Source organism: Misgurnus anguillicaudatus, chromosome 2 (assembly GCF_027580225.2).
Source record: "Misgurnus anguillicaudatus chromosome 2, ASM2758022v2, whole genome shotgun sequence".
NCBI classification, from domain to species: domain Eukaryota; kingdom Metazoa; phylum Chordata; class Actinopteri; order Cypriniformes; family Cobitidae; genus Misgurnus; species Misgurnus anguillicaudatus.
The window spans coordinates 37972457-37997860 of record NC_073338.2 but is presented as its reverse complement, the minus strand read 5'-3'; the positions used below and the strand labels follow the sequence as shown (position 1 = coordinate 37997860).

Genomic DNA, 25404 nt, shown 5'->3' with positions numbered 1-25404 from the left:
CGTCAGGCTATGGTAGACATGTCATTCAACCTATTTAAAGTCGAGGTACTATCACAAGGGTCTTGAAAATGTATTATGAAGGTTGAAAAATTACATGGTGTCACTTTAAATTGCCTATGGGGGCAAAATTAAAAGCTCAATTTGAGTCTTACGCTCAGGTGCAAGTTTAACATTTTAACCCATGAAATACTTTTTTCCGATACATATAAAAATTAGGGCGGGACTTGATTTCGTATTGTAGAAGACAAAAACAAGTCTCTGATAGCCCGCCCACACACCATTCGTCGTGACAGTAAGTAAAGAGAGGTCGATTTGAGAAGCATCAACGTTTTAAATGAAAGATTATGAGGACACGTGAATTTTATGAAAATACTGAAGCGCACAGATATGGGGACTTTCATGGTGACTTTAAAGGTCCCGTTCTTTCCGTGGTTTAAAGCTTTGATTGCGTTTAATGTGCGCAATATAACATGTGTTCATGTTTCACGTGTAAAAAAACGCTGTATTTTTCACACAATTTACTTATCTGTATAGCGCTGTTTTCACTGTCCTAAAAACAGGCTGACGTCTTCCTTGTTCTATGAAGTCCCTCCTTCAGAAATACGTTGAGTTCTGATTGTGTAGTTTGTTTAGTGTGTTGTGTTTCGATAGCAGCTTAGCTTGCCTTTAGCTTAGCTGGCGACTGACGTATTCCTGTGGGCGGAGTTTACTCAAAAAACTGTTCTAGTGATGTCATTAAAGCAGGAAGTAGAGGGTTGTAGTCCAAACCTGCCGTTCGCTGTAGGCTTTGAAAGAGGAATTCCGTTAATGAAAATATATCGCCTGGCAGTGAACTTTGAGTTTTATCATTTTACAGGTATTATTTATGCTATTATAGCAACATAACACACTAACTAGGGTTTTAATGGGATCAGAAAGAACATGGACTTTAAAATCTTTGTTGCATGAACGATACACCTTTGTCCCCTAGCACCTATATCGCTTAAAGACACTTTTACTTGCACAACATCAGAAATCGCACTAGAATTGCTACGAATTACATCAGGATTACAAATACTAAAAAATACGACAAAACTTGAGTTCAATCTGCTCTCATTTTAATTGCAAATCTAAAGCATGTCAATGTATCTACAAAGGAACGACAAACCGATTTTGATACATGCGCTTTTATAGGATCCAATCCGCACAATTCCACTAAAGGGACTTCAATAATAACATACCTGGCTTAAATCCCAGGAAAGCTATCATATCTCTACGCTTTCTTCTCTGCACGTTTACCATTGTGGGTCGGATTGAAGGCACAGAGCAACAGACAGCGACTTTGATGTGTGCAGACATTTCTTTTACAAATGCCTATGCAGAATGAATACACAATGCACTCGGCAGAAAGGAAGAACCGACAGGACAGTGAGACACAAAGTAAAAGGACCAACAAAATAAACAGAAATCGAGATTGGAGGAAGAACGGATATTAATGTGATAAGCGAGATGAAGATTAGAGGTTTAGGGATGAACAGATAAGAAGATCAAGCAGGTGGCAGGCGATGAAGCAAGCTAAAATAAATAAATAAATAATAAAGAGACAAGAAACTGGCAGTCGATAAGACATAATCCCTCCCTTTCCTGACATTCCCAAGAAAACGAGCGAGCTAGCGGAATAAAAAGAGAAATCGTGAGTGTGAAGTTCGACCTGCTAATGCAGTCACCTCATTTACCTTGGCGCTCATGCGATCGTTCCTTTCTCAGCGTTCCGGCTATTAAACGTAACTCACTTCCTGTCCCCAAAAAACAGCCATGACAAACTACTAGCAATTTTTCTCTTCGAGTGCCCCTCTGCAGTTGGTACAGACACAACCATCTGTTCTTGCTGTAAAATACAGATGTGGCAAGAATATGAGAACATGGAAAGGATATTGCACTATATCACATCAGGAATCGAGCGAGTCAAGAGTCTGTTTCCCGAATGCTTGTCAGAGCAGAGCTGCAAAGACGTGGACTGCATGAAGAAATCGAAATGACACTTAATGCAGGACACTCGGAGTGCAACTAAAACTGTGACAGCACTACAGGGTTGTGTCTGGCTCTCTTGCCGGTCATATCTACTGAGTATAATTAAGCAATATCAATATCAATATGACAGCTGTGCGGATATTCAGTACAACGGCACGAGTGCAGGTGAATTATTGCTTTTGATAAACACCATGGTATAGTTCCAAGTGACTTTCATTTAAAGTTTTTGCTTGGCCAGTTTCAAATGCCCAAGCCATCTGAATCATTGTGTTGGAGCAAAGTACAGATTATTATTATTAGTAGTAGGGTGATTCTCACGAAACCATTGAAAGACCACGGCACTAATGATTTTAGCTTTAAAATGTGTAATATAGTAACATTAAAAAGCATCAGAATTAACACAATACTGTGTTCTACCTTGCACAATGTGTGATTTCAACATAAGAATTTATAATTGGAAATTTTATCTCATTTTCTGCTGAAATTCTCATTACCGCAATGTGTCCGGCTGTGTTTGAACATGCGTTATGTTGTAATTTAATCAAATTAACACAAAAATATTAAGAAAAAAAAATAAATGGATGTTTTGCTAGACTAGATTAGATCAAAAAAAAATATTTACTGAATATTCATGTATAATAATAATGAAGAAAAATTAGGAAAATGATGTGTCCATGCCTGATGTTCTCATCCTCCGCAACACTTTTTAAGAACAGTTTAAGCACACATACAGAATTTTAATAAAGTTTGATTTTGGGTGACCAACCACATGGACCAGTTACTTCAAGATGGCTACCAGGTAAGATCATTTTTTTTACAGTTAATTTGAAATATTGTCTTGTCAGAATGCTTACACGACATTTTGATTATCATTACCGCAACAGATGCTTATTAAATGTTAATTTAATTAATAGAAGCATAATACTTAAATGCATGTGCAGAATCTCCTAATTATGTTCTTTCAGGTTTGTCATGTCATTTTGAAAATATGTCAGTGTTGATGTTTTCTGACTGTTGCGGTAATGAGATTTTTAGGACTAATTTTTTTCAATTATGTTACAAAAAGTGTTAAATGATAAGTAAAAGTTTTTAAATTAATGTTCCCATTTACTCCAGACTTTGTTTTTCAATGTCTGGTGGGAAAAAAAGTAAATTTAAGCAATTTTTACATTTTCATGCTTGACATTTTTAAAACCAAGTTTTCGTGAGAATCACCCAGTAGTAGTAGTAGTAGTAGTATTAAAAATGGCTAGCTATGTATCATCTGCTTTCAAACTTCAAGCTTTATATATTTTTAAAACTACTTAAAAACTTTAAAGAGTTTTTATTTCTTAACGGGGTTATATTATGAAAATCTGACTTTTTTCATGTTTAAGTGCTATTATTGGGTCCCCAGTGCTTCTATCAACCTAGAAAATTCGAAAAAGAACAATCCAATAACTTTGTTTTGGTAAACCATTCTCTGCAAGTAAAAAATTAGGTCATTCCGATTACGCCTCTTTTGTGATGTAGAAAGCGAGTTTTATTAGAAAAATAATGCCCCTAAATCTGCACTATCCAAGCACGGCACTGCCATTGGTTGCAGAATAAGAGATAAGGAAAAAAATTGACAGCACAATTGAGTTAAATATTAAAAAAACACCATCAATGTGTGCATTTCATCAGCTCATTTGCATTTAAGGGGACACACCCAAAACTTGCACCTAAGCATAATTTTAGTTTGCACCTACAAATTGGCAATGCTATAACATGCTATAATAAATTATCTGTGGGGTATTTTGAACTAAAACTTCACATATGCACTCTGGGGGCACCAAAGACTTATTTTACATCTTTAAATAGTCTCATAATGTGACCCCTTTAAATCTTTACAATGTTTAGCCTTAAATAACAAAAATTGCGACATTATTCAGCATTGTCTTCTCTTCCGCGTCTGTTGTGAAGCACATGCGCGAGACCAAAGTCACGCGACTGCAGTCAAGCGCATGACGTACGACGCGGCTGACGTGTTATCTGGTGCGCCCTAGCTGTTTTATTGTTTGTTTGTTTGTTTGTTTGGTTGTTTGTTTGTTTGTTTGTTTCGTCCGCCAGGGCTTTGTGTACAGTCTAAGGGAGACGCATGCCGTAAGTTTGAAAAAAAACAAATTCGCAAACATAACACGTCATCCGTGTCACTGCAGTCAGATGACTTTAGTCTTGTGCATGCGCTTCACAACAGATGCAGAAGAGAACACAATGCTGAATAAAGTTTGCTATTTTTGGACCAAAATGTATTTTCGATGCTTCAACACATTCAAACTGACCCACTGATGTCACATGGACTACTTTGATGATGTTTTTATGACCTTTCTGGACATGGACAGTATACCGTACATAGATTTTCAATGAAGGGTCAAAAAGCTCTCGGACTAAATATAAAACATCTTAAACTGTGTTCCGAAGATGAACGGAAGTCTTACGAGTTTGGAATGACATGAGGGTGAGTCAATAGTCCCTTTCACACATACAGTCTTTACTGGTAATTTACTGGTAAATTGCAGTTAACATGTCATGTGTGAACAGAACCTTTCCGGTAAATCAGCGCTCCCAATTTACCAGTAAGACAGGTTGTAAGATTAACGGTAATTTACCGGTAAGCGCTGTGTGTGAACGAAAAATATAGCATTACCGGCATTTAGATGACGTCAGACCGCGCTGACAGATCGGGCGGGCCAATCAGAAAGTTTTTTATACAGGTGACGCGGTTTCCCCCAGACTGTTTACGGACGTTTCCACACACATGTTGCTTAAAAGTCGAGCACACACTGTAAAAAGATTCCGTAGAAATTACAGTATTACTGGCAGCTGGTTGCCAGTATCTTACTGTAGATTTAAATTTATGTTAATTACCTGCAACAGTTTGTTCAAAGTTAAATGAAAATTAAACATTAGCAAGTCTTTATCTTTACAGAATAAAAATAAAATAACAGCCTCAAGCAAAGCATTCTGGGAAACATAATCTGAAGGAAAAAAACAGAAAAAGGTTAATGAGGATTTTTGGTTCCCAGAATGCTTTGCATGAGGCTGTTGTTTTATATTTTTATTCTGTAAGACAAAGACTTGTTCATGTTTAATGTTCATTTAACTTTAAACAAACTCTTGCCAGTAAATAACATAAATTTAAATTTACAGTAAGTTACTGGCATCCAGCTGCCAGTAATACTGTAATTTCTACGGAATCTTTTTACAGTGCACCTGAAGTTAACATCCACATTTCTTCACCAAAGTTGTTTAAAACAGCTTACCATCTAATTGCCAAATTGCGACGTCCTTAGCACACCATCTGTGAAGCCTAATGTGCAAACGCGCAGGTTCCGTGTGATGCCGCCTAACGCAATGTTGTTTGGTCACGAGCAACTTCGCGACCGTTTGCCACAGATGTGAAAACAACAAAATACGGACCGTGGATATTAAGTCATAACCCGCCGTTTACAAATACAACACGGACGGAGCTCGCCGGCCACGCGCCACAGGTAACTTCCGCTTTCTCTCCGAGTTTAGCGGTATTTTGATACTGATGTGTGAATGATGTCTTACTGGTAAAAAGACGGAACGTCACTGCATGTGTGAACAGCACATTTTTGTATTTACTGGTAAATTCATTCTGGTAAATTCATGGTAATTTACCAGAATTACTGTGTGAAAGAGGCTATTAATGACATTATTTTCATTTTTGGGTGAATTATCCCTTTAAGCCAACATAAAGTTTGTCCCTAAACTTTTTTATTTAGTTATTATTGTTATTTCTTTGTTTTATAAAGTTTTTACTAATATTGGTATTAGTATTATTAGCATTAGCATTAGCACTTTATCAACGTCATCATTATCATTATTATTAATAAATTACGGACAAGCAGAGTGACACAAAATCCTGCAACACTGGCAGGCCCTAAACTAACTGTATTGCATTATAATGAGAAGCCATTATAAATGACCCCTATCAGGTTAAATGTAACAGAGACACAATTAATCATGGAGAATTAAAAATTCCAGCATACACTCAAACTCATTATGTTTGCGACACAGCAAGAAAATGCATAAACACACAATCAAGCCAATAAACGAAAAAAAGAACACACATAAATTAGATTGCATTGCAAAAAACTAATTGCATAGTGAAAGAAACTTTCCGGCTAGTATAAGCAAATGAGCTGGTATAATGCTCATGCTTGGGATCCACTGCTGTATCCTTGATCTGAGCAATTAACCTGAATTTCTCTAGTGAAATCCCCAGCTGTGCAAGCAGGGCATGTGTAAAGACGTAACCTACAAAACATCTCCATGGCTAAGGGCATCTGCCAAGCAAATAAGCAAAGCAATGTAATCAAACTGAGCTAATCACTTCAGCTTAATTTACCACAGCTACTAAAAGCTCCTCCAGAAAAAAACAAGAGGGACAGGCAAAGACTGAAACGGTGTTGCAGAAACCAGACTGCATCAGACATACACAGAGAAGGTAATAATAAGAGTAATTCCTTACTTTACTTTTTAAAGAAAAAGTAATTAAATTACAGTAACTAATTACTTAGTAACTAGTTACACCCAATAATTTTTTTTACAAGTCAATTCAACCTATTATTTTAAGTTCTGAATTGTGATAAATTTACATAACTTATAAAAACAAGTTAAAATGGTTTAACTTAATTTGTGTTGTGTTAACTTAATTTGTGTTGTGTTGGGGAAAGTTACTTTTAAAAGTAATGCATTACAATATTAAGTTACTCTCCAAAAAAGTAACTAATTGCATTACTTAGTTACTTTTCATGAAAAGTAATACTTATGTCACTTTTAAGTTACTTGAAGAGGCTTGATCTCGTTTTTATAACTGAGAAGGTCTGCATTCAGAAATTGCATATTTCCATCGCAAAAATGTCAAGCTCTGGCCTGCCATCTTCATTTCTGAATCAAACTGTTTCCGCTCAGGCCTGCATGCATAGAGTTTGCGTAATACTTCATGACTACATTCAGTTTAATTCAGTACATATTTTTTAATCAAATTAATTAAACTAAAAAGTAACTCGCATTAATTTTTTTAAAATTTTACTAAACTATTAATGTGTACATTTAAAAAGTAATGCGTTACTTTACTCATTACTTCAGAAAAGTAATATTATCACGTAATGCACGTTACTTGTAACGCGTTACCCCTAACACTGAGAGTAACGTACAAATGATTTGACATAATTGTTGTACATTAAAAGCATCATAATACAAATATCATCAAAAAAGCATAATTAAAGTGGATCACAGGACTACACTTCAAGTCTTCTGAAGTCATATCTTTACAAACTAAAATTTTATTTCTAATTCATCAAAAATCTTGCCATGAAAATAGTCACAGTCACCAATCACAGTGGTTGGAAAAAAGCTTGGAGATTCTGCTACAAATAAATTTGTTTGTGCTCTCCAGAGAAGTATTCGAGTATTCGAAAAGCACAAGGGAGCATAAATTATGGCAGAATTTTCATTTTCAAGAGAACTTTTCCTTTAACAAGAAAAAGGAAAGACTTAGAAATGCTAGGAAAGTGATGGGGGAAACCGCAGGAGGTGCAGCTACTGAGAGCGCTCGAGGCAGAAAGGAGAATGGCGTGAAAGAGAAACATCGCTATACATCTCGGAAAACTTTGTTGCCTCTAAGCTCACTAATTCAATCTCTGCAATCCAGTTGAGTGATTGAACCCTCCGCCCTTCCTCTACCTCACCTCGGCTTTCTCCGCACAACTCATGCTTGCTAATCCGTATCCACTACACAACATAACATAACATGACAGAGACAACGGCAAGAGAAAGTTAAAATAAAGTAGAAACGACTGAAGCCGACTGTTAATTTACAGTATTCTCATCTTAATAAATTCTTTAATTAAAAGTCTAAATCTCTTACACTTTAAAGCCGTTTTTATAATTAAAACTCTGATCTTCCCCTCCTAAATATAAAAGAAAAAAACAATTAAAACTTTTTTCTGATTTTTCACATCAAAACACTTTAATTAAAATCGCAAACGAACAATGAGCGTATATTGAGACAGACCCTCTCTTTGCTCATTAGCTCACGGTTAATTGATCCAAACTGGAATGTTTACCACAGGGAAGGCAAATAATTATAAAACACCTAATTGTGTCACTCTTATTTCTACTTATTTTATTTTTATTGAAGATTAGTTGAGATCACATTAAACGATCTTTTAATCCTTCTGATCTTACTCGAGTAACATTTTGCTTTGGTAATATTTCACCCAAATGTGTATTAAAAAGCAGTTTATTTTTCATGGTATTAGGCACATGGACAAATAGCAATGCCCTTCAACGTGACCCTGATAAAGTATGATGGGATCATTCATCAAAACTACAATGCCCAAGATGCATCAACGTAACAGAGATGGCCTAAAGACACACACGCCATTGAGATGGCAAATACGCCATAAACTCAGCCATCCTTTGGCTTAAAACTATTCCTTTGCATGCACTCCATTTCTTCTTCTCTCACCTCAGGGCAGAGGGAACTTTTAATAAAAAAAGCATTTTAGCAGAGAACATGGGTGTTATAAAAATGAGCGAGAGAAGCCCATCTCACCGTAACATGGCTGTGAATAATTTAACAACAGATATGCTACGTGCCAACCTGCCAAAAGCCCAGGCAATTTTTTCATAATTTAAATAATTCTTTCATCCAACGCTATCTGGTCTCAAGTAATGGCTTAGCTGAGGGATGGACCTCTCTGCTCTTTTCTACTTTGCTTCATTTTTTCCCCCTCAATAGCACTTAAACAACACACATTATCACTTTCTCATCAATATTCATCTCCCCGTCCTTCTTTCCTTGCTGTGTGGCCTCTTCTACAAACTCTGCTAACATCTCCATTCTTCTCATAATAAGTAGAAAAGTCGCTCCCATAAAGCTTTTACTTTTCAACTTTGTCAACTCTTCATCATATTTTCTCTCTTTCTCTTTCGGTACACAGTATTGATTTTTTGCAATATAACGCCATTTTTTAGACATATACACTCACCTAAAGGATTATTAGGAACACCATACTAATACTGTGTTTGACCCCAATTCTAGTGGCATTGATTCAACAAGGTGCTGAAAGCATTCTTTAAAAATGTTGGTCCATATTGATAGGATAGCATCTTGCAGTTGATGGAGATTTGTGGGATGCACATCCAAGGCACGAAGCTCCCATTCCACCACATCCCAAAGATGCTCCTTTGGTTGAGATCTGGTGACTGTGGGGGCCATTTTAGTACAGTGAACTCATTGTCATGTTCAAGAAACTAATTTGAAATGATTCAAGCTTTGTGACATGGTGCATTATCCTGCTGGAAGTAGCCATCAGAGGATGGGTAGATGCTGGTCATTAAGGGATGGACATGATCAGAAACAATGCTCAGGTAGGCCGTGGCATTTAAAAGATGCCCAATTGGCACTAAGGGGCCTAAAGTGTGCCAAGAAAACATCCCTCACACCAATACACCACCACCACCAGCCCGCACAGTGGTAACAAGGCATGATGGATCCATGTTCCCTTTCTATTTATGCCAAATTCTGACTCTACCATCTGAATGTCTCAACAGAAATCGAGACTCATCAGACCAGGCAACATTTTTCCAGTCTTCAACTGTCCAATTTTGGTGAGCTCGTGCAAATTGTAGCATCTTTTTGCTATTTGTAGTGGAGATGAGTGGTACCTGGTGGGGTCTTCTGCTGTTGTAGCCCATCCACCTCAAGGTTGTGCGTGTTGTGGCTTCACAAATGCTTTGCTGCATACCTCGGTTGTAACGAGTGGTTATTTCAGTCAAAGTTGCTCTTCTATCAGCTTGAATCAGTTGGCCCATTCTCCTCTGACCTCTAGCATCAACAAGGCATTTTAACCCACAGGACTGCCGCATACTGGATGTTTTTCCCTTTTCACACCATTCTTTGTAAACCCTAGAAATGGTTGTGCGTGAAAATCCTAGTAACTGAGCATATTGTGAAATACTCAGACCGGCCCGTCTGGCACCAACAACCATGCCACGTTTAAAATTGCCTAAATCACCTTTCTTTCTCATTCTGACATTCAGTTTGGAGTTCAGGAGATTGTCTTGACCAGGACCACACCCCTAAATGCATTGAAGCAACTGCCATGTGATTGGTTAGATAATTGCATTAATGAGAAATTTAACAGGTGTTCCTAGTAATCCTTTAGGTGAGTATAGACGTTCTCTAATCAAAAACTATTATGCACTCTCAGAAAAAAAGGTATAAAAGTTGTCACTGGGATGGTGAGACTGTCCTCCAAAAAATAACGCCCCCATAGGTTGTTTGTGCAAGCACCTTATTACGATGTAAAATGACGTATTAAGGCATTAGTTTCCTCTAGCGGCAGTAATTTATACAACCTGCTGTTACGTTTTAAGGTTTTTGCCTTATACATCAGATTAGACACATTTAATTTTATGAATTTGTAAATGTTGAAATAGTTTCATAAAAATTTATGGTTTTAAAGATATTTTGGAGCATCTAACCCCACCCTCACCCTCACCTTTACCCAAAACCCAACCACTTCTCAACCATATTAAACACAACACGCAAGTACAGTCACAGGTATTTATTGCATCAAACAGTATAAAAGTATTACAAACCATTCGCATTGCAAACCTTGCGAACTGAAGCCATACGATTACTTTATATGAAGAACTCTGTGACCAAACCCACAGTCAGATCTCATTCAAACATAAACCAGCACAACGTAGTCAGCCAATAGCGCTTCACATTCTTAGCTAACGTAATGATGCAATCGGTCACGAGACACACGAGAGCCAATGCTTTTTCACAATCATAGATGACGTATCATCGCTTTTTCTGGCGGCAGTTTTTGAACAAGTACACCCGATATGATATTTACAGCGGATTGTCATCACTTTTGCATCCTTTCTTCAAATAAATTGATTGTTTGACCTCGGTACACTTGGAATATTTTAAGTACATTTTTAAAAAGTCGTGACTGTTTTGTATGCTGTGTTTATATCATATAATAAATAAATGGGTACGTTATTTGCCCTAAATGCCTGAATACTGCATTGTGTAATAAAATACAATTAATCCTGGCGGTTTAAATTTAAAATCTTATCCCAGTATGTCATCATAGCAAAATTATACCCCAAAATATCATTTCATACCCTTAACTATTAAGTTTCAGCTGCTGCCGGTAGAGGCGCTAAATTAGTAAATGCATCTATTGGTCGTATTTGGTGAAATGAACAAATGACCAAAGCAATCGTATGGGTTGAATGCATATATTTTCATGTTGCGGTAATGATAATTTTTGATCATGATAATCTAAAAAATGTAAATAAATCTATAGGAAAATATTTTTAAATCCTCTAAAAATAATGGTTATAGTAAGTTCAGTTGTATTTGGTGAAATGAACAAACGACCAAAGCAATTGTATGGGTTGAAGAATAGGTTGCTTTTAAAAAGGTCCTAATATATAACATTTAGGTACACCAGTGTGTACATAGAGGTACCAAAATGCACCTTTTAGGTACAAAAGTGTACTCTTTGAAAAGGTACTGCCCCAGTGACAAATTTTACCTTCGTGTACCTTTTTTTCTGAGAGTGTTGGGCTGTATTTTAGATAATTTTATACACATCTTTATATTTAAAAAGTATCACTTTTCACATTACAGAAGCATTTATACTGTTTATACTACTGAGTGGATTTTTTTGGACTCAATTGTTGGATAGGGGAGTTACAGAAATGAAATGATGTTTTTCATATGCCTTTAAAACTAGTTACGAGCGTGGAAGCTCTTTGTATGTATTAATACCCTGTAAAACCAGTGAATGATCTTTTGCTAGCATTCATCCCTTTTGAGTCATAAACAATACAAAATGTAAATTACAATGTTGGGCCAAAAGTATTGTTAGAGCAGAACACTTAACCATCTTGGTGGTGATTTGATAAAAGGTTTGCAAATTCCCTGCATCTATTACTGACAAATCTCAGAAATAAAGGTACGAAAGCTGTCTTTTCAGCAAGTGCACCTTTGTATGTATAATGTGCATATTAGTACCTTAAAGGTAAATGTATACATATCTATACCTAAATGATACATGTTAGAAGAACATTTTTAAAGGGTAGTGTCCCATTGACAGCTTGAATTTTTTTTCTATAAGAGTATGAATTGTGTTTTGGTGCTGTTGTTGTTGCTTAAGTCATCACATCAATATTTGCTGTGTAGTGATGTTCAGAGCTCATCTGCTTACTTATTAATGTTTGCTGATTGTCACCATTACTGAGGTTTATGCGTTAAGTGTTGAGGTTTACATGCATCTGTTTACCGTGATTGCACATAATGCCTTTGATTTGATTGTGATGTGACTCGTACACAATGAGTGTAATGACAAATTAACATTTCTTTTGTGTAAATAATTTGTTCAACAGGAAATCTGTTGTTACCTTAAAAATAATTTATGTGTTGAGACATTATGAATTTTAGGAACAAACTAATCAAATATTATTAACCTCCTAAGACCCGAGCTTTGGTTTGTCTTTATTTCAGATTTCTACCAGCTATTTGGGTTTAGGAAGAACCAATAAATATAATAACTAAATATTTTTCTCTGAACATGAAACATAAGTGTCCATGTTTGTGTACAACAGGTTCCAGTTACACAGAATTAAAGGAATATTCCATTTTCTTAAAAGAAAAATCCAGATAATTTACTCACCACCATGTCATCCAAAATGTTGATGTCTTTCTTTGTTCAGTCGAGAAGAAATTATGTTTTTTGAGGAAAACATTGCAGGATTTTTCTCATTTTAATGGACTTTAATTGACACCAACAATTAATACTTAACTCAACACTTAACAGTTTTTTTTCAACGGAGTTTCAAAGGACTATAAACAATCCCAAATGAGGCATAAGAGTCTTATCTAGCGAAACGATTGTCATTTTTGACAAGAAAAAAAAATGCTCTTTTAAATCACAACTTTTCGTCTAGGTCCGGTCCAGCGCAACCTAACGTAAATGCGTAGTGACGTAGGGAGGTCACGTGTTACATATATAAAACGCACATTTGCGGACCATTGTAAACAATAAACTGACACAAAGACATTAATTAGTATCAGTTGACATACAACAACGTAGGAACGGTCCTCTTTCAACACACTTGTAAACACTGGGGTGGAGTTTCGCGTTCGTCTTCTGTGACCTCTTGACGTCATGACGTATTGCGTGGGGTCACCTGGCGCATCACGACCAGATCTAGACGAGAAGTTGTGCTTTAAAAGTGTATATTTGTTATTTTTCCTGTCAAAAATGACAATCGTTCCGCTAGACAAGACCCTTATGCCTCGTTTGGGATTGTTTATAGTCCTTTGAAACTCTGTTGAAAAAAACTGTTACGTGTTGAGTTAAGTGTAAATTGTTGGTGTCTATTAAAGTCCATTAAAATGAGAAAAATGTTTTCCTCAAAAAACATAATTTCTTCTCGACTGAACAAAGAAAGACATCAACATTTTGGATGACATGGTGGTGAGTAAATTATCTGGATTTTTCTTTTAAGAAAATTGAATATTCCTTTAAGTATTATGGTGCAAACAATAAAAAAATGTGATGTCCACATATGTAGACACACCAGGTCTTAGGAGGTTAAAGTTATTGAATCTTTCTGATAACAAGGAACATTAAACGACAGGTAAATAACCTTCGTTCATATCATATCTAATGCATATCAACTGTTACACTGAGCTAATGTTGCTGTGTAAAATGAATGTATACAATGTTAGCTACAGGTCCTTGAATTCTTGCTTGGCTGCCAAACGTCTCCGAACTGTTGTGATCCATGCTCGCCATCACGACTCGTCTTTAGCAAACCAAAACATTTTAGTTTCGACAAGGTATGTTTCTGAGATCAGTTTATCCACTAGCCAGACTGATTAATAAATACAGACCGGAAGTTCACTTTGGTTTAGGCATGACAACGCGTACGTGGGTGATTCTCACGAAATTAGACTTATGAGGTGTCATGAAACATTTTGATGAAAAAAAAGTAAATGCAAAGTAAGAGTATCAAAATAAGAAGCATACAGTTACAAACATCTCTTCATGTATTATTTTGCACATGATTTCAAATGACATCATACAAACCAATTTGTTGTTTTTTCCACATTTAAGGGAAAAATTTTCATTACCGCAACAAGTCCATGATGGATTTGGGTTCTTTGACATGGAAATATTTATAATTAAAAAATCTATAAAATAAAAAGCTTCAGTGCATGTTATACTATAAACATTTTACAGTAAATAAACATGTGGTATTTGGTGATCATTGGTAAATCTAGAGACAATAATAAGGAATATAAATGTGTCCACGACCAATTTTCTCATCCTCCGCAACAATTTTCAATCATTGTTTAAGCCCTCAATGAACTAACATTTTCAAATAAAAATTGTTGGAAGGGACATAATTGACTGTGACAATCAAGATGGCTACCAGGTAAGCAGTTCTTATTTTTTCTCTCCAGATAAAAGTTGAAATTTTGTTTGTCATAGTACCTAGACAACTTTTTAGTTCTCATTACCGAAACATGAGTTTGTAAATGCATATATTTAATGTAATATAATGTTGCGGTAATAATCATGATAATCTAAAAAATTTAAATAAATCTATCGGAATTTTTTTTTAAATCCTCTAAAAATAATGGTTATAGTAAGGTCAGACCTTAATCTTATATGTGCAAAAAAAATTGGCTTTAATGGCTTTTTAAAAATTCTGATGCTGCCTGGACACCTTCTAAATCTGGATTTCGTGAGAATCACCCATATGTGTCTGATGAAAACATCTATATTCTAATAAAACCCAGACTTCCCAATACGCTGTGGTTTGCATTTTTGCCAAATTATTTCATCCAATGAATACTTTTAAATTTAGTGTTTTGTCCATTTTGTACCATACACGTTATATTTTGATGGTTTAATACAGTGTTTCTCAAACTTTTTCAGCCTAAGGACCACTTTATCTTCCAATTTTTTTCTGAGGACCACCTAACAGAATCCCACTCTAACACGCCCCCAAAAAACATCAAAATAGGAAGGATAAGCTAAATTTAAGTTTAATATGCAACTGTTTCAAGTCAAAAACAAATTTTTTAAAAACAAATGCAATGCTATGTTCAGAAATTATTATATTTCATTTAAACAAGTAAATGTGAAATGAGTTACAGCTTAATATGAACAATAAACTGCACATATGAAAAAAACTGCAATTAAACATACTGTAACAGTCTAGGTCCCACTTAATGTCATTCCAAAGAGCCATTAGTTTAAAACTGAGGTGGTGGGTATATGAATCTAAGGTTGTAACTATGGTAACAATAAAATGCTGAAAAAATGTTCCCCTTAATGTCCATCACTGAAATTACAGGGATTTTACACATGAAACAAAAACTAGTACATTACAAAACTAATAGATCTGTGGATTTTAGGTGCTTTCAGTTGACGCTTGATCTTTTCTTTGAACTCCTCTTTGGTTTAGCCACCGATCAATTTTTACGTTATTAAAACAAAATGGCAAGAACTGATATCACAGTTTTGCAAGTGCATTAAAAATCTACTTAAGTAAGTGACGATTGTATAAACACTTGCCTAGTTTAGGTCATCTTTTGGCGGACCACTGGGGGGGTTTGGCGGACCACACTTTGAGAATTACTGGTTTAATCTAACCTTAAGGGAAATTAAAAACAAATTGTACATATTTCAACCCCGAAATCACTTTTGGCCATTCCCTTATACAAATATTATACAAATTAAAAAATCTCAATGCATCAATGGTTTTTATTAATTCCTTTTAAAATAAGTAAATTTTGAAAAAGCTCAGGCTTGCAAACAACCAGCTGTTCAGCTTAAACCGTCCCGATTCTGTATACTCGTATAAAATATCCATTCCACCCCATTCATCTTTTGATTTACAATTTCCCACTGTTTACCTCCCCCCAACAGTGTTTCTGATTTTCCTTCGTCTCTCTCGCAAAACAAACAAATTCAAGCAATTTCATCTGCCTCTCTAGCATCATCTGTCCTCCCCTTCACACAATTGTTTATATTTGTTTATAAGCCAGACTAATTACAAACATCCTATTTGTTCAAAGCCCCGAAAGGTCAGATCTCGTCTCCTCACACCGCGTTGGGTTTCATGCACATCCGATCTCTCAGCCCCTGTCATCAGGTCGCACCGCCGTAGGCGCTACTCATTCAATTACGGCTTGCGCTGTTGTTGTTATTGCCATCACTAATAATAGATCAACTCTTCCTTGCGCTGTCACGCAAGGAGCCATCAATACTGCCAGTCCTTATCTCCATCTCACCAATCAGCTATAGCGCTACCACCCCAGTCCTGAGGAAAGATGGTGGCTGCAGAGAACCGACAAACACTCATAAATGAGAGAGGGAGGAGATGAATGGAGACCCTGGAGTTGTGGAGACAGAGATGAGCTAGTGGCTATCGTATACGAGTGTTGGTTTTGTGCCTCATCATCAGACGGGCTTGCGTGTGTGCGTGCCTGTCTCCAAACCTCAGATGATGAAGAGAGGTGGAGGAAATGGAGGAGAAAGGAAAGAAGCAGAGATATTCAGAGATGACAGAAAGAAGCGCCCCGAGGGCTCCGGTTACATTTGGAATCGAGGATGCACAGTCACATGGACGTAATTCGTGGAAACTAGTTTAGGAACGGCCGGTTGCGAAGGAAGGCCGAGCAGGCTCCTATTACATCACTCGTTCTCCGCACTCGTACTTTTTCACTTTTTCCAGGTTCAGTAATTTTGCACCCTGTCATGGCAAATCCCCGATTTTATGGCTAGATTGCCCTTCACATTTTGAGCTGCCCATACAGGTGAATTTCCAGAAATGACACTCAAAGACATATCTGCATTGCGTGATCGTGGTGAGCCCTGCGATTGTAGTGAAGTCTGATAGACAGATGGCCAGCAGCGTTGCTGAGATTAATCTGTACAAAACGAAAAGCTTTCACACCATGTGGTCACAGCAAGAAACGAAATTTCACTGACACCCAGCAATAACGTTTCTAAATCTTTTGGAAATATCAGAGAGGATCAAGGCCAAAACCTGAAGCTATAGCAGGACTTTGAAAGTTTAGTGCTGGAAACACAGGTGCTGCTTTCTCCTCACGCTTTCAAAAAAAACGCGTTAATGTCTGAAGTTAGAAACAATTTATGAATTTTTACATTCAATTACCTTTGTTTAACACATCGCCTCTGGCTCACAGCAACCTCACGGCCAACAGCTTTACACCAAGTCCTGCATACCAAGAAGATGCCATTTAATTTATTTGCTGGCAGCAATGTATTTATTTCAGATATGGGGAATAATAAAAGGTTTATTCATTTACATGTGCCTATTTATGAATAGGTTTGTGGCTAAGTAGATTGAATGAGTAGTAATGTTTAATTCACAAAGCTGCAGAAACGTTTAAATGAAACAGCGAAAGAGTGTGAATGCAAAGCCCTCGACCAGACCAAGGTCATCATGAGTGAAAATAGCAAGGCTTGTGTGTATGATGTGTGTGCGGGTTATATAATTGCTTAACAGGAGACTACTAAATTTGCTGCTCACAGAGAGGAAATGAAAGACAGATAAAGGTTAATAAACTGTAGTGCATGAAAAAGCAACACTAAACAATAATGATTTTATCTGCTGGCACATCAGGCGAGTAGTTCGGATACGAGCCTTTATTCTAATTAAAATTTTTCTTTGGATGAAACAAAAAGTTCATTTGTATAAACATGTACATTTTTACTTACATTATACACTCACCTAAAGGATTATTAGGAACACCATACCAATACTGTGTTTTGCAGTTCATGGAGATTTGTGGGATGCACATCCAGGGAACGAAGCTCCCATTCCACCACATCCCAAAGATGCTCTATTGGGTTGAGATCTGGTGACTGTGGGGGCCATTTTAGTACAGTGAACTCATTGTCATGTTCAAGAAACCAATTTGAAATGATTTGAGCTTTGTGACACAGTGCAATATCCTGCTGGAAGTAGCCATCAGAGGATGGGTACATGGTGGTCATAAAGGGATGGACATGGTTAGAGACAATGCTCAGGTAGGCCGTGGCATTTAAAGATGCCCAATTGGCACTAAGGGGCCTAAAATGTGCCAAGAAAACATCACCAGCCTGCACATTGGTAACAAGGCATGATGGATCCATGTTCTCATTCTGTTTATGCCAAATTCTGACTCTCAACAGAAATCGAGACTCATCAGACCAGGCAACATTTTTCTGTTTTCAACTGTCCAATTTTGGTGAGCTCGTGCAAATTGTAGCCTCTTTTACCTATTTTTAGTGAAGATGAGTACCCGGTGGGGTCTTCTGCTGTTGTAGCCATCCACTTCAAGGTTGTGCGTGTTGTGGCTTCACAAATGCTTTGCTGCATACCTCGGTTGTAACGAGTGGTTATTTCAGTCAAAGTTGCTCTTCTATTAGCTTGAATCAGTCAGCCCATTCTCCTTTGACCTTTAGCATCAACAAGGCATTTTCGCCCACAGGACTGCCACATACTGGATGTTTTTCCCTTTTCACATCATTCTTTGTAAACCCTAGAAATGGTTGTGCGTGAAAATCCAAATAACTGAGCAGATTGTGAAATACTCAGACCGGCCCGTTTGGCACCAATAATCATGCCACGCTCAAAATTGCTTAAATCACCTTTCTTTCGCATTCTGACATTCGGTTTGGAGTTCAGGAGATTGTCTTGACCAGGACCACACCCCTAAATGCATTGGAGCAACTGCCATGTGATTGGTTGATTAGATAATTGCGTTAATTAGAATTTAAACAGGTGTTCCTAATAATCCTTTAGGTGAGTGTACAGCTCAATGCAGCAATAAATGCTAAGCATATTTTTGCCAGAATACAATTGCAAACAAACGAAATGCTATACCTAATCACTTAAGCAGTTTATAATGAAGCCCCATCTATGTCAGCAAGCGTGGGTAAAAAATTTTAAATTCCCAACAACAATAATCCACACATCACAAAAAATCCAAATGTTTACATTAGCAAGATTTCCCAAAGTGAGATTTCTGAACTGGCACCATACTGGCCCCGGGGTCATCGAGGCAGCCTCATTGTGGAGCACTAAAGGAGTGTTACAATTACTGTAGGGAAACTGCAGCGAATGAAACAGCTGTCTTTATACCAACTCAGCAGCATGTTAGTAGGGCAGATGTCCTATAAATACAATTAAAGTGATTCTGCATTTTTCATCTCCACCTACAGCCTCTTCCCTTTGCCAAAATAGAGAACCAATCGCGTGATCCATCCGAGCAGGTCCCGCAAACACAAAACGCTATTTCTCAGCCCCGCGTGCACACACCTACACACTCTTCATCATCAGTCGTACCCGTACGTTATCAAGCTGGGCCCGCGCACACAACCCCAAACCTCAGCTGTAATGTAGATTTTTGCAGCGAAATATTCTTCAATCGGCATGAAACCAGTGATAAAAATACACACAGGCACTTGGATTCTCAAAGTGAAAAGAGGAGACTTAAAAAGCAACATTTTTCATTTAACTTTTCCCCCTTTCCCCTGTGGCCCTCTGAAGCCGCGAAGATTAAACCTTTTTATAAGTCAAGGAAGTTGGTGCCGTCAAGATTTCTCAATGAAGGGAGCGTCTTAATTGGGAAAGGCTTTAGTTATTCCTGCATCTGATTAAACAGCTCTGCACAACAGAGAGGGAAGAAGGGAGGGAGGGATAGATAAGAGAAAGAGGCTGAAGGAAAGAAAGAGATGTAGCAGAATAAGAGAGTGGAGGATGATGTAGAGAAAACAAAGTAAGGCCATGTGTCCATCAAACATGGCTGGCTTCTTCCTTTATTTTTTACAGCATTCCAGCATCTACGGCTATATTCATGGCAAGAACAAGTTAATCCATACACAAGTTTTATTCAGAAAAGTTCTGGTTTGATCCATACACAGGTTGGAGGAGGGACAATTTGGCATCTCCAATCTGCCTAACTTGCATGTTTTTGGCCTGTGGGAAGAAAACCGGAGTAAACCCATGCTGACACAGGGAAAACATGCAGACTCCACACAGAAAGACCACCTGATCTAGCTCAGATATACTAGCTTAAACTGGGGACCTTCTTGCTTTGAGGCAACAGTGCTACCCACTGAGCCACCGTGCCGCCCCCAAACATGGCTGACAATACCAGGCGTTCTTCTAAAAACGCCAACTGTGGGCCCTGTACACTGTGACATTAGGTACTGAATTAGACAAAGTATTACTCATCAGTATAGTATAAATTTGGACACAATAAGTCAGCCATGTAGATACATCACATGACATATGTCGTCATAACGACAAGTTAGTCATTATCTGGAATGACGTTAAACAAGCGCAAGCTTTTGAATAGAGCCGCGGACATTTTTTATAAAATCACCACCTCTCCTTCTTTGTCATCGTTGGATAACTCCTCTCTCGGGGCTCACGGGATAGTGAAGTGTATATTGAATTAACACTTTAGGGTCTTCCAGGAAGTAGTAGGTCATCCGGGTATTTTTGGCCTACTATTTAGTATGGAAGTTGGTGGTTTCGGATGCAACCACATTGTAAAAATATCTGTAGAAATTACAATGCCATTGCAGCCGGTTGCCGGCAACTTACCGTAGATTTAAATTTATGTTATTTCCTGGCAACATTTTGTTCAAAGTTAAATGAACATTAAACACTTACAAGTCTCCGTCTTTACAGAGTAAAACCAAAATAACAGCATCAAGCAAAGCATTCTGGGAAACAAAATCTGAAGCAAAAAACAGAAAAAGGTTGATGATGATTTCTGATTCCCAGAATGCTTTGCATGAGGCTGTTATTGTATGGTTTTGTTCTGTAAAGATAAAGACTTGTTGATGTTTGAAATTTATTTAACTTTGAACAAACTGTTTAAAAAATTTAAATTTACAAGAAGTTACCGGCAACCAGCTGCAAGTAACACTGTAATTTCTATGGAATTTTTACAGTTTCCTTTAGCAGGGCGCTTTGGTTGCTATGTTACTTCTGCTTTGTTTATCAGTCGTTGTGAGATGCGCCGGTTGGTTGGTGTGGTATTTGTCCGACCCCTCCTCCACTGTGATTGGACAACTGAGTAAAAACTAAAATTGACGAGCCCACCGACAAGTCCCGAAGTTTAACATTTTAACTCTCGGCGACTGGTAAAAACTCAGAGCCTTCAGCCTGTAACGGTCAATGCCTTGCCAGCGTCTGTTTTTAAAAATGCAACACTTTCATTGTAAACAACTGAAAAAAATATGCTGGTCTCCGGAAAAACACAGGGCCTTAAGCTGATCTCTGCACAATTCAATGAAAACTAAAGGTTGTTGCTGGATGTCATTGGGAGGTTTCACAACACATAACGGAGAGCGGGGCACAACCTAACGCTTTTTAACTTTGGCTCTATCATTTAAAAAATATTTAAGTTAGATAAATCATTTATTACACAATCAACATACACATTTCTGTTACAAATGAACACTTAAAGTTTGTTTGTTAGACCTACCGTTATCGTACAGTTACACCGCAAGTGACAGGAGTGCAAACGTTATAACTTACCCCATAGGTGGGGTTCATTGTAACAAACAGAGGGTTTGTTGTAACACCTGCTAGAAATTTTGGTTTAAACAAAAATCATTCAATAAAATTCTGTCTATATAATAAAGGTGGATATTGTTTATATATCTGCCTATAATAGATAGATATCCAAACATTCATCCATTCATGATCCTTCAACAGCATCAATGCATATAAATAATTTTTTTTGAAAGGACTACATAATTAAAGGAATAGTTCACTTTAAAATGAAAATTCTGTCATCATTTAATCATCCTCATGTTGTTCTAAACCTGTATGAATTTCTTTTTTCTGATGAACACAAAAGAAGACACCTTAAGAAACGATGGCAAACACACAGCAGTACGTGACCATAGACTTCCATAGTAGGAATAAAAAAACATTATGGAATTTAATGGGTACAGTCAACTGTGTGCGTACCATCATTTATCAAAGTATTTTCTTAATCATTTAGAATAATACTTCCCAAATATTTTTTCCTACTATGGAAGTCAATGGTCACTGACTGCTGTGTGCTTACCATCATTTCTCAAAATATCTTTTTTTGTGTTCAAATAGAAAAAAAAATCATACAGGTTTAGAACAACATGAGGATGAGAAAATGATGACAACATTTTCATTTTAAAGTGAACTATCCCTTTAAGACAAAAAAAATCATAATTGTGAGTAATTTCCCCTGATATTGTATTAACAGTTATCATTTTGATTAATAGTATTTACATTGTTGTCATTTCATTGTCATTGTATACTGGAGGCTTAGTTGTAACCCCGCTGTGTAAAAATGTTTTCAATCCCAGCTATCAGTTACTAGGAATTGTTGACATGTTTCAAAATGGTGTTATGTTTTGGGTAACAAGACAGTGATTAAAATAATATAAGGTTGGATTTGGTGACCAAATGTACTTTCATGCCTCCAAAACACTCTTTGTTCAATATCTTAACCAATCTCACAGGAGATCCCTTCTGACAGTAAGAGAAAAAGACCAAAATCACAGATTGCGCGGCCCTGTAGAAATACGTAAAGTAGCTGCATTACAATTAACCCCGTGTTAGTTTGTGCTCCGCTCACCCCTACTCCTAAAAATAAAGGTGCTATAGACAGTTTCATCGGACACAGCACGTTGCCGCAGTTACACACCTGGCCCGAAGTTATCTTCTGGTCTGTGTTTATTTATGGGTGTGGTTAGCGACTAAATTAATCTCTGAAACAAATACATTGTGGAAACTAAAAATGTTTCTGTTTCCAAAAGACAAGGGGAGAAAGTAAGCATGGATCACAGCTATGCATTTTTTTCGTAAGACGTAAATATTAGCAGGACTAACTTTCAAAAGTTGAACAGAATGTTAATCCTGGAGTGTTATTAAGCAAATATGCATCTTAAATATATAAATATAGCTGCAAGCAGCAATGCCGGGGTCAAGCCGAAAAGGGCACAAAAGGATGTAAAATTGAGATTGGATAAGCAGATTGAAGAACCTAGGTAAATCTAATAATTTTAGATGAAAAAACAAAAAAGTTATCAACAAAATTAATCTAAGTTCTTGTCTACTGCAATCGTCCTTCTGTTATTGACAATCATGGAACATTAGAACACTGAAGGACATGTGAGTGGTGTTTGCAGTGGTCACATCATGTTACAACAAGTTTAATTAGTCAAAAGAGACCATCCCCATGTCTCTACGATGTTCTGATGCAGAGATATAGCTTTTGCAAAAACGGTTGATAAGGTATTCTCAATGGTTGCTAGGGAGTAAATTGGCAACCACCAGTGATTATAGTCAAAGCCATGAAAGGAATAATCCATGATGACTCATGGTTTTAGATGTGTTGTTGCAGTAGTTTTAGGCAAAAATACCATATTCCATCTCAAAACCAGTAGGTGGCGCAATGAAAAAATTGTGCATGCAACATCAGGTCATGATTGTGTTACATCTAGCTAGTTTTATGACTATACACTTTAGTTTAGTTAAGAAACAGTTGTATGACCATAGGGCTGGCTTGTTATCAAAGGTTTTGTTCAATTATAAGGCCATCTAGTGGTGCAAGCATACAATTTTTTTTGTGTGGCCTCAGAATGTGCTCATGCATCATCGTATCAAATCTGGTGAAAAAATCTCTTTTCGTTACAAAGTTACAACCATTTATGTGTAAAAAACACAAAATTTGAAGGTAATTTTTCGTTTTTTGCAATTTTCGGCCATTTCTGATGAAAATTTTAATATAACGCCAATAGAACTTTTTGTTCAGAAGGTAAGGTTAGTTTCTTCCTATGGTGTTTTCGAGTCGATCGGAAAAACGTTCGCGGAGATATTTACGCGTGTTTCTTAAGTGCTATTTTGCTGCGCAGGGTTAACCGTAAGGCGAATTCGGGTATGTTTGGTATCGTTGGACTCGGCAACTATTTAGAACTCAAAGGAAACAAGTCCTGTGAAAATATGTCAATCGGAGCCAAAGTTATAGGCATGTAAAACATAAGTCTGACCACTAGGTGGCGCTGTGACGAAACTCTGCATGCACCCTTAGTTCCTGACTGGCATCACAAATACAAAGTATCGTGTCAATAGGCTTAAGTTTGGCGAAGATACAGCCTCAAATCCGTTTTTTTGAGCTCTACGTAAAATTTGTTGACGCGCTATACGACAACGGATTGGTTTATCAAAATTCTTTTAATAACTTTTTGCCTTGAGTGTCTCTAGATGGTGCATACCGATTTTCAAGGCAATCCGGCAAAAGCTCTAGGACGAGTTCGCAAAAGTAGGTTTTATGAATATTTAAAAATGGCGGGAAAATTTTCATGACGGAAAATGACGTCATAGGGTCCAATCGAATCGTCTTGAGCCAAGGAATCAGAGGAAACAAGAATTTAATTTCTAGGACGTACGGGTCAGAAGTTATAGGCAAGAACATAAGTGCAATTTTGGACTGTTGGTGGCGCTAGTGGGTTAGATATAGAGACTCCAAATTTGCTGTGGGGACACATTGGACTGTCGTTTATCAGTGTGCCAAATTTCATAACTTTCCTACGTACGGTTCTATGGGCTGCCATAGACCGCAATGGCGGAAGAAGAATAACTAATAATAATAATAATAAAATTAAGAAAACTAACAAATACAATAGGGTTCTACGCCCCTTCGGGGCTTGACCCCTAAATATATGATAGAGGTAAGTAGATATAGGTGAAATTATAGTGGTTGAAAAATGCTGCCCCAGGAATGAGGTAAACAGCCATTTATATACACTCGCATTGTGACTGACAGGATTAAATGCTTCTTTTGAACTTTTGTTCAGAACTCCATTTAGGAACTTTTATATTGAAAATTGGGGTTTCGGAGGGGATTAGCTCTTCATGGAGCTTCCGAGTAAATAATATCCTCCCTATTACTGCAAAAAACCCAGAGGACCCCTTCACATCACCTTTAAGAGGCCATGAGTACTTGCAAGGCCGAAAGTTGGCTCACTCGTTCGATCATTCAGCGAGAGATTTTGACTCAAAAACATTAAACATACCTTTCACCACAATTCATAAATGTTTCTCACACTCCTTGTGAGGCTGAAATATTCATGACTTTCACAGGAACACGGGTGCGATATTGACAGACGGAGTGCGTGTGGGCGCATCTCTGAGTACCACTATATATTTGCGTATGCATGTTTGCATGTGTGTCTATGCGCTATTTCCTACATCCCTCGTGCCCAGTTTGATTTCGCC

The 25404-nt window shown here is 37.2% G+C and overlaps 1 protein-coding gene across 3 annotated transcripts in view; it reads right to left on the bottom strand.

Annotated features, from left to right (window-relative positions):
• The window catches only part of cdh24b (cadherin 24, type 2b), a 228856-nt gene that overhangs the window by 156968 nt on the left and 46484 nt on the right, over positions 1-25404 (bottom strand). The window contains exon 1 of one of the 3 annotated variants that reach the window (XM_055203095.2): positions 17290-17359. The exons of the other annotated variants lie outside the window; for them this stretch is intronic. The gene's annotated coding sequence lies outside the window, so the exon portion shown is untranslated. Of the gene's footprint in view, positions 1-17289; positions 17360-25404 lie in introns of those variants that run through there. 3 annotated transcript variants of the gene reach the window in all.